This window comes from Bactrocera dorsalis, chromosome 2, assembly GCF_023373825.1.
Source record: "Bactrocera dorsalis isolate Fly_Bdor chromosome 2, ASM2337382v1, whole genome shotgun sequence".
NCBI lineage: Eukaryota > Metazoa > Arthropoda > Insecta > Diptera > Tephritidae > Bactrocera > Bactrocera dorsalis.
In genome coordinates, this window is record NC_064304.1 from 44,631,611 (window position 1) to 44,641,768 (window position 10,158).

A 10,158-nucleotide genomic window follows, 5' to 3' on the forward strand; every position below is an offset into this window, starting at 1 on the left:
TAGAGGATCCGTCCACGCTTTACTGTGGCTGTTACATAGATTGTAACGGGTGATTTTTTTGAGGTTAGGATTTTCATGCATTAGTATTTGACAGATCACGTGGGATTTCAGACATGGTGTCAAAGAGAAAGATGCTCAGTATGCTTTGACATTTCATCATGAATAGACTTACTAACGAGCAACGCTTGCAAATCATTGAATTTTATTACCAAAATCAGTGTTCGGTTTTTTTTTTTTTTTTCGGACAAATTTTGTTCAGCGATGAGGCTCATTTCTGGTTGAATGGCTACGTAAATAAGCAAAATTGCCGCATTTGGGGTGAAGAGCAACCAGAAGCCGTTCAAGAACTGCCCATGCATCCCGAAAAATGCACTGTTTGGTGTGGTTTGTACGCTGGTGGAATCATTGGACCGTATTTTTTCAAAGATGCTGTTGGACGCAACGTTACGGTGAATGGCGATCGCTATCGTTCGATGCTAACAAACTTTTTGTTGCCAAAATGGAAGAACTGAACTTGGTTGACATGTGGTTTCAACAAGATGGCGCTACATGCCACACAGCTCGCGATTCTATGGCCATTTTGAGGGAAAACTTCGGACAACAATTCATCTCAAGAAATGGACCCGTAAGTTGGCCACCAAGATCATGCGATTTAACGCCTTTAGACTATTTTTGTGGGGCTACGTCAAGTCTAAAGTCTACAGAAATAAGCCAGCAACTATTCCAGCTTTGGAAGACAACATTTCCGAAGAAATTCGGGCTATTCCGGCCGAAATGCTCGAAAAAGTTGCCCAAAATTGGACTTTCCGAATGGACCACCTAAGACGCAGCCGCGGTCAACATTTAAATGAAATTATCTTCAAAAAGTAAATGTCATGAACCAATCTAACGTTTCAAATAAAGAACCGATGAGATTTTGCAAATTTTATGCGTTTTTTTTTTTTAAAAAAAGTTATCAAGCTCTTTAAAAATCACCCTTTACTACTAATACCATCTATATGATTTCTAGTCAGCCCTGACCTTTTAAAGATACATACACAAATTTGGAAACTGAGGACTATGAGTGATGCGAGTTGTGTTAATTTACAAAAAAAATTTTCAAAAAGCATTTCGTATGTTCATTACGCTTTGGGGGAAAAACTCTGCACCAGGGAAATCAAGCGTTGAAAAGAGATTTGCTAGTTGGAAAGAGGTGAAATGAGCACCGTGGAATATGACGTCTAAAGAGGCGAAAGCTCTGTGCAAAGTGGTGCTGCAATATAACGAATTGCTGATTTTGAGAAGTGTTTGAGTGCTCTTTAATCGTAATAGAACCGCATTTTTGCATCGGTGAGTGACAATAAAAATTTCACTCCATTATTTGACACTGGAGTCCAATCGACAGTCAGCCTGGTGGACTGCACATGATGAACCGGTCCACTGTGTTGCGGCTAGTGGAAAAGTAACTTTTCTCCAATTATTTCTTTCAGTGTTTTTAATGATGCAATTTTGTCACAGACATTCCAAGTAAACAAAAAACACATAAAGCTTATTTTTGCGTTGGCCCATTGATTTTTAATTAATTTTAGGAGTCAAATATACAAAATTTTCACGAAAATAGGGGATTTCTGGGCTGTATTCAAAATGATCTCATTTGATTTGGGTGACAAATATTTTGATTCGGAAAAAAAATCTGCCTCGGACAAGTATCTTCTGTAACACAAAGGAATGTTGTTTGAGACATTTTCATATGTACCTTTTTTAGAGCGAAAACCCGACTAAAGGTCCATTTTTCCTTTAAATTTGGGTTAGGCTACGGCTACGCTGGCTAGGTCATGTTGTCCGGATGGATGAAAACACTCCAGCTCTGAAAGTATTCGACGCAGTACCCGCCGCGGGAAGCAGAGGAAGAGGAAGACCTCCACTCCGGTGGAAGGACCAAGTGGAGAAGGACCTGGCCTCGCTTGGAATATCCAATTGGCGCCACGTAGCGAAGAGAAGAAACGATTGGCGCGCTGTTGTTGACTCGGCTATAATCGCGTAAGCGGTGTCTACGCCAGTAAAGAAGAAGAAGAAGCAATATCTAAAAAGTCCCAGACAGTCCCAGTTCCAAACCACTACAGAAATGTTACATAATTTGTTTTCAACGAACTGTGAAAAAATCAGCTGCCCGTACCTGCCCTCCTGGGAGTTATAGCGATTTTAGTAAATCACTCTCAGTATTTACTCCATAGAAATAGAACGGAAATTCTCGGAATCACTTATTGATTTTCGGGTGACTTTCCGTCATCCCACGTCAAATTTTTATTATTTTCATACCGGTTTCGGCTAATCGCCATCCGCTCTGGCCACAGGAGTAGATACCGAACTTATAAGAAGGTTTTCTAGTATTCTTCAAGTTATAACTTCTGGATATAAGATAGACTGCGATAAGTTCTCTAAGTACGGAAAAGAAACTGCTGGTCTCTATGTAAAGAAATATTCGTGGCATTACATGCCACCAACTGTCCACATGGAGCTGAAATAATTCGTTAATTTTTGGTCCCCATTGGGCAACTATCAGAAGAAGCATTGGAAGAAGGAAACAAGGACTTCAGAAACACAAGGCTTTACCATGCGAGGAATTGTGAAGACATATTTCATTATCTGCTCGCCAATTCTGATCCCGCAATCACAAGTAGGAGAATACTGAAGGAGAAGAAACACCTGAAATTATCAGAGGAAGCAATGAACTTATTGGTAGATGACTGATAATTTGTAATTTTTCTGTAGAATGCAATAAAATATGCCTGTGTTATAAAATAGTATCTTCAAATTTTTTTTATTCTACATCTATTCTAGCACTCCACAAAAATGAGCATAACTCTCTTAAAACTGAAGCTATTGACTTCAAGCCGCTGTCAAATTAAAGCTTTTATTGCCATCTTTCAAATAAGAAATGAAATAGATTTTGGTTTTATATAAACTTTCAGAGATTTTCAACAAATATCGAAAAATCATGAAAATTTAACGTTTATAATTCTTGTTCGGACCACCCTATACTTTATTTAAAAAACTAATCATAGGGTATTTATCAGAAATAAAAGAAGAATTAAAATAAATTTTTTTTGTAAATTTTTCCAACAACTTTTTTTTGACTTTTGTTGAAAATTTGACCCAACAATTTTTTCGGTGTAATTTTTTTTTCACTCATCGATACAATTAAAATTACAGTTTAGGCAATATGATTTTAAAAAATTCCGGTTTGCAAAACTCTGCGGTCCTCAAGTGTGGAAAGAGGAAAGAGTTAAATAGCTGGCGAGGATATGGCATTATTCTTTTAGAATGCACGTGGTACAATATTCATCGACTGATTACTCTACCAGTTATGATCCATTGCAATTACAATTCCCAATATTTAGCAATATTTTTATTTTTAAGGAAAGATCAATTTGAAAATTTTCGCACATACTTCATTGTTTCCATTTTTTTATGATAGATGCCGCATTTGCGTCCTTCACCCCTAATCTAGCAAATTAGCCGCCAAAAATGGATGAAATCGGCTGATAACCCCGCCCACTCCAATCGGAACAAAACCATTGGAGCTTCCAAATACCGAATTTGTTCCAATTGGGTACTTTTTATCGAAAATATCTATGAAGTATATGTATTAAAGAAGTTCGGGGAGAATCATTTTCTAATAATTGTTGCCTATATGTCAAAATTGGGTTGAATCGGATCAATAATTTCTTTAACCCCCATGTACCTAATAGAAAGATGTTCGAACTTCCAATTGACTTTATAACACATACATATAAATGTATATCTAAGATGAGTGTGAGTTATTTTAATGAAATTAAAGGAGCGTGTTTATCTAATAAATGGGTAAAATGAGGTGAAAATTATGTCTAGATTCCATATAACATTCAAACCTTATGCGCCTGAAAGTATTTCCCTGACTTTGGCTCTGGCTAGTTGCAAGAGTAGGAAATGTTGGGTTACACTCTAACTTACTTATTTTCACATGTCGCTTTCAAAAAAATCCTATGTAATTGCTGGCTCAAATAAATTCCAGCCAAGAGGTTCAATTTTCAAACACTTTTTGCTGCAATCGGAGTCGTCAATTCTAATTTCCTTCAATAACTTGGTTGCTTCGTTGGCTGTACAAATCTTTTTTTGTGAAACTCGGGTTCGGTGGCCATGTCGTTTTAAGTCTATTCATCGAACGCGCTTGATAGTTGTTCGGCTTCAATTCTTGCACGAGTTGAATCTTCGATGAACTGCGCGTAAACGCGATGGATCTATTCGGGACTTAGGCAAGAATTAGGTAGCATAAAGATAGTTAGTTGGGTAGCTTTAACGGGCACTTACAGGGTATGAGCAGAAGAATGTCCGCCCAATATTGTTTAATATTTCAAACTCAAAATCATATTTGTAATTCGATTTCATAACTAATTAGCTAATTTTAAATCAGGTCCAATCGCAATGAGGTTTAAACCAATAAAAAACGCAGTCACCTAAATAAATATCACTAATAAAAACAAAATAAAAATACTCTCAAATCTGCATGCTTCAAGCAAGTTTCATGGAGGCTCACCATGTTTACTTTCACACCCTCCACCGGCTCAGCACACAATTATACATAAAATGCAATCGAAATGACAAAGCCATTGTTGCCTGCGCGTCATCTGCACCACTCCGGAAACTTTAGCTAGATTTTCATAATTAAGTTCATTAAATAAGTATTTATGCATATTTCACACTCATTCATTCTCCTCATTTTATTTAAATGTCACCGACAGTCGTTGTTCCTTGATGTTTTCTTTTGATTTCGCTTAATTGCAATCGCTGTGCTTCGGTTATGGCAATTAATTATAATTATAGTTAAAGTGGTCTGGGAGGAACACTCTATCGACAATGACGATCTCAAAATGTAATATTTGTATGTATGCAAACATATACAATTTTTTGTGTGAGATTAAAGACAACTGTGGGAAAGGTTTCGCCAACTCAACTGTATTGCACTGTATAGAAGGTTTATTTGCGATACTAAACGGATATTGGTTACTAATTAGTCGAACGGCGTCTAACGAAAGTAATTCAAATAGAGTCCACAAAATTACTCATACAACACATAGTACGTAATTAAATGATTAGAGGCTTTGGTATTGATTCATTCGAACAGTTATTTAAACAAGTCGTCAGGACGGTGATGGAATTTAAATCTGTGAGCAAATTTGAGTTCGTTTTGATGGCCCACATTTGGTTAAAATCCTTCAGTCATTCAGTGAAAGAAAACTGGTGCTTCAAGAGATCTATTCTACCATCGACGCTGAAGTTAGAAATTTAGAAAGCGGAACACTGGAAAGCAATTTATAAAATGCATAATTATTTTAGAGAATTTAGAGCACATCAAGATGTTGTAACCAGCAAGAAAAAATATGGAAACGAACTACATGAATGAAGAGAAGATTCGTCGCAGTGAATGACATAAACGAATCGTCTCTTTTCTATGGCAATTCCATGATATGAAAACTTATAAGCTTAACGAAGCTGTAAGAAATTTTGCAAAACAGTATTCCGTTAATGTATATGTATATAATAAGATGTCGTCAATGCTTGAAAATTAGAAAAACTTTTCCCAAATATATGCATCGCTTTGAGAATATTTTACATTCGTTTCCGTTTCAAGTGGCGATCGTTGGCATAGTGTTTTAGCAAGGATCGCAACGAAAAGCTCACTTCTTAGCTTCAAACAGTTGAATATTGGAAAATTTTAAACTGCATGTTGAAAAACTTCCAATATCAATTACCCAAATGAAAAACAAAAAAACGACGGGTCCGATGGGTTGTCGGCCGAGCTATTCAAATACGGAGGTGAAGAACTGATAAGATGTATGCATCAGCTTGTTTGTAGAATTTGGTCGGAGTAAGGGAGACCCCACATCTTTTATAAGGTTGGAAGGATTAAAGCACACCGTCAAAAAACTGATTGGCTTCCAGCCTGAAAACTCAACAACTGACCAGATATTCACTCTGCACCAAATCTTGTAAAAGAGCCTTTAGACAGAGAATCAACACACACCCCCTCTTCGGCCATTTCAAAGCTGCTTTTGACGGCATGAAAAGGAGCAGCCTTTATGCCGGTATGTCTGAATTTAGAATCCCCACAAAAATAATACGGCTGTGTAAAGTGATGAACTGAACGTAGATCAATACCAAAAGCTCCATCAGGATCGAGAAGAACATCTCCGAACCGGTGCCTCTTAATTTGCTGAACCATATCAATGTTGTCGTATATCTCGGACAACTCATCGTTCCATCGACTGCGGTATTCGCCATTGGCAGTGCGCAAAGGGCCATAAACCTTCCGCAGAACCTTTCTCTTGAAAACTCGTAACGCCGAGTTATCAGTTATTGTCAGCGTCCACGTCTCTGCACCAAATAACAGAACGGGTTGATAAGTGACATTTAGAATTGGTCTTTGTTCGTTGAGAGAAGATTTTACTTCTCGTTTGCCTACTCAATTCAAAGTAGCATCTGTTGGCAAAAGTTATTGACTTTGTTATTGGTGTTAATCGTGGTTCCAAGATAAACGAAAATATTTACGACTTTGAAGTAATATGTGTCAAGAAGTCGCGAATATGACTTCTGTTAGTTTAATGACAGGAGATATTTAGTTTCACCCTCGTTCATTACCATACCTATTTTCTTTGTCGAACCTGGAGTAAGCAGAACTAACAACGCGGTTGTTGAGGCTAATGATATCAAGATCATCGTCGTACGCCAGCAGCTGTACACTCTTATAGAAGATGGTAACTTCTTTGTTTAGTTCTGCAGTTCGAATTATTCTCTCCAGCAGTTGATTGGAAAAGTCGCACGATAGGGAGTCGGCTTGTGTGAAAGCTCATTTGGTATTGAACGGCTCGGAAAGGTTCTTCCCGATTGGAACTTTTGGTATTGCTCAACGTCAGTCTACACAGCCGTATTCATTTTGAAGGGTTACTAAATTCAGATATAGCGGCATAAAGGCAGCCCTTCTTGTAGTCTCAAAAAAGGGTTTAAAATCGACCCCAGGTGTTTGTCGATCGTCTTTTAACAAGTCTTCTTCAAGATTTGGCGTTTGATGAATATCTAGTCAGTTTTTGATTTCCCAGGCCTAAAGCCACACTGATAAGGACCTTATATGCGAAGTCGAGGAGGCTTATCCTACGGTAGTTGGCGCAGATTATGGGGTTTCCCTTTTTGTGGATTATGTAGAGCTCACCATATTCTAAAAATAATCTGACTTGCTCCTTGATATGTGAGTTACTTATAGTAATTAAGTGGAGATTTTTCTATAAGATAAAGAAATTTTAGCAACACAAAGGTATGAAATCGATCTACACAATTTCCTGAACTCTCAGAGTTCATTTCTGTGTCTAGATTTTTTGTTACTGATCAGTACTAACAGTAACCAGCAGCTGTCGGATATCATCAGTATAAATAGCCCCTTAATTTAGCAGAACAATGGCAAAATCAGGATGGCCCAGCAGTAACTAGCATCCTTAATTAAATTCATCATATGTATTAAGCTAAATAGAATTCATTTTCTAACTCAAAAAACATTAACGCTGAAATAAAACGAAAGGAGTATACCGAGCCCCAATAAGTTGGTAGGACTATTTCATGCAGTGCAGCTAGTTATTTGAACTTTTTTGTCAAGATTTCCTTTATATTTACTTAGGTAATCTTTTTTCTTTTCGAACTCTAAATCTGAAATTATTGTTCCCAAAAAAAGCCTCCACTAGAATCTCGTGAACTGGATACCCAGCTGAAAGCCAAGATATGCTTAAACCAATCTTCGAGTACGAAGCAAGAAACCGATCCTTTCATGAAAGCTAACCGCTACGTAATCAATAAAACCGTTGAATTCTATAATACCACAAATTTGCATATGTATATTGTGGTGAAAAGTATGGTATTTTTTCTCAGTTGACACTTCTCTAAGTGGACCAAAGATGTATGCCATTTCATCATTTCAATTTCACTCAAGTGCTTTAACTTTAATTAGTTTTCCTAAAAGTTGCCCAACTTGGTTCCATTTCATTCAATGAATAACGCAAGGTCTCTCGAGCATGACCTCAAAGGTCACTAACAGTCAATTGGAGTGGCGAAAGTTTTTCAGAATATTTCAGTGGTTAAATATCACTTTAATTTAAGTAAACACTTCATCAGGCATTCAGATAACTGTAAACAAGCGCCGAACGTTGTAAATTTACACTGAATATTACATACATATATATATATATACTCGTATATAAACATATATATAAAATGAAAGTGTGGGTGTGTTCCCTACTGGAAGGTGTACTGTTCGCATCAAAACGACGGCCACTGAAGCTAATTTGGACATTGTGATATATAAGTATGTACAATATATATATATTTTTTAGGATATACATATATGTAATATACATATATATGTTGTTATTTTCAGAGTTCAGGAGAAGAAAAAACAAACAGAAAAGCTCTCCGTAATAAAAATTCATTTATAAACATAGAAAACCTCTGTTTTTGAAGTTTTTAACGGTAGCAATGTAATTCCAGTAAAAATTGTTAAAAGTTGTAAACGTTTCACAGCCATCAAATCTGTCACAAACTACTCACTCCCAGTTATCCATCAGCTGCAACAAAAAGTCAATAAGTACCCAGTTGATAAACGGTAACATTTGGAGTGAAAGCTTTATAGAAGTTTAGAATCGAAGCGAAAGCTCATCGGGTTCGCTAGAGAAGACAATTGTGTTAAAATTAAATTTTATTCAAGCAAATAAGAAAGAGCTAAGTTTTGGAGTAATAGAACAGTTTATACACTTGCAACTTCTAAAGATCAAAGCCGGCTAAATGCCTTCAGGTATTGCGATATTAAAAAAATGTAACGAAAGGGTTCAACTTCATTGTTCGATGAAACCAAACCAAAAACTTCAACAAAAGGATCGGAATTCATTATGTTAGGTATATGAGGTTTAAACCAATACCAATTTCAGTAATATTGAGACCCATAGAAATAATATAATTTTATAACTTTTAAGTGTTCACTTAATTTTATTAAAATATTATACATTTTTTTCCAATCTAAACGGTTGGCAGAGAAATAAAAGGTCTAATTGCTTAAATGTTTGATACTGTTCAGCTTTCCTTGAGAATTTATATTCTCGCAATTTTGTAAATATATACATAAGTATAAAATGTTCCCGTGCCTGTGAAACGTTGTGTCGAAAATATTGCTGCCGCTAGCGCATCAATTGAGAAAGATCGGTCTATCACACGTCGTTCTCAAGCGTTGGGCATCTCTGTGACGTCGTTGTGGCGAATTTTGCGAAAATATCCTGGCCTACATCCTTACAAATCAAAGTGACATAAGAACTGAAGCCGCTTGACCACCAGAATCGTTATATGTTCGTGAATTTGGCTAAGCAACAATTTGAAAATGATACGATTTTGCGTCGAAAAATCATCTTTAGCGACAAGGCTCACTTCTGGCTGAATGGTTTCGTCCATAAGCAAAGTATGTATGCGTGGCCAGGCAGCAATCTACACGTACTCCATGAGTCACCATTGCATCCCTAAAAATTACGGTTTGGTGCGGTGCCGGCACCTTACTGTGAATGGAAATCACTACCACTCCATGATAACCGAATAGTTTTGGCCCGAATTGGATGATATGGACTTGAACAATATATGAATCCTAAATATATTAATTATATTGGGACTAAGGAAAGTTTTTGCCCAATTTTAGCCATTTTAGGCACAAAAATACACTGTTATTGGAAAAATTCGCTCCCCCCGTTTCAGTAAAACACCTCCCACATTGACCGATATATGTACATATTTGGTATTAAGTCAACTGGAGATTCGATGACCTTTATTTTAGGTATATGGGAACTACGGGAAATATTGACCCGTTTCAACGTATTTTTGACAAAGGGGTATATTAATATTATTTTCTGGTAATAGTAAGCCATACTACTTGATTTGCATTCTGGAAAAAATAAATTGGAGTTTAAAATTGTGCTATAAGCGTAGTCCCGTCCGTATGTAATATGTTGGTTAAACATGGTCGAGTAGGTCCGGAGATATGTGATTTCACTTAAATGTAGGCAATGCCACGCCCTTCGTCCAATTCTGAGCCCGGTTCCTACAAAGGTCTCCTGGGCGTAA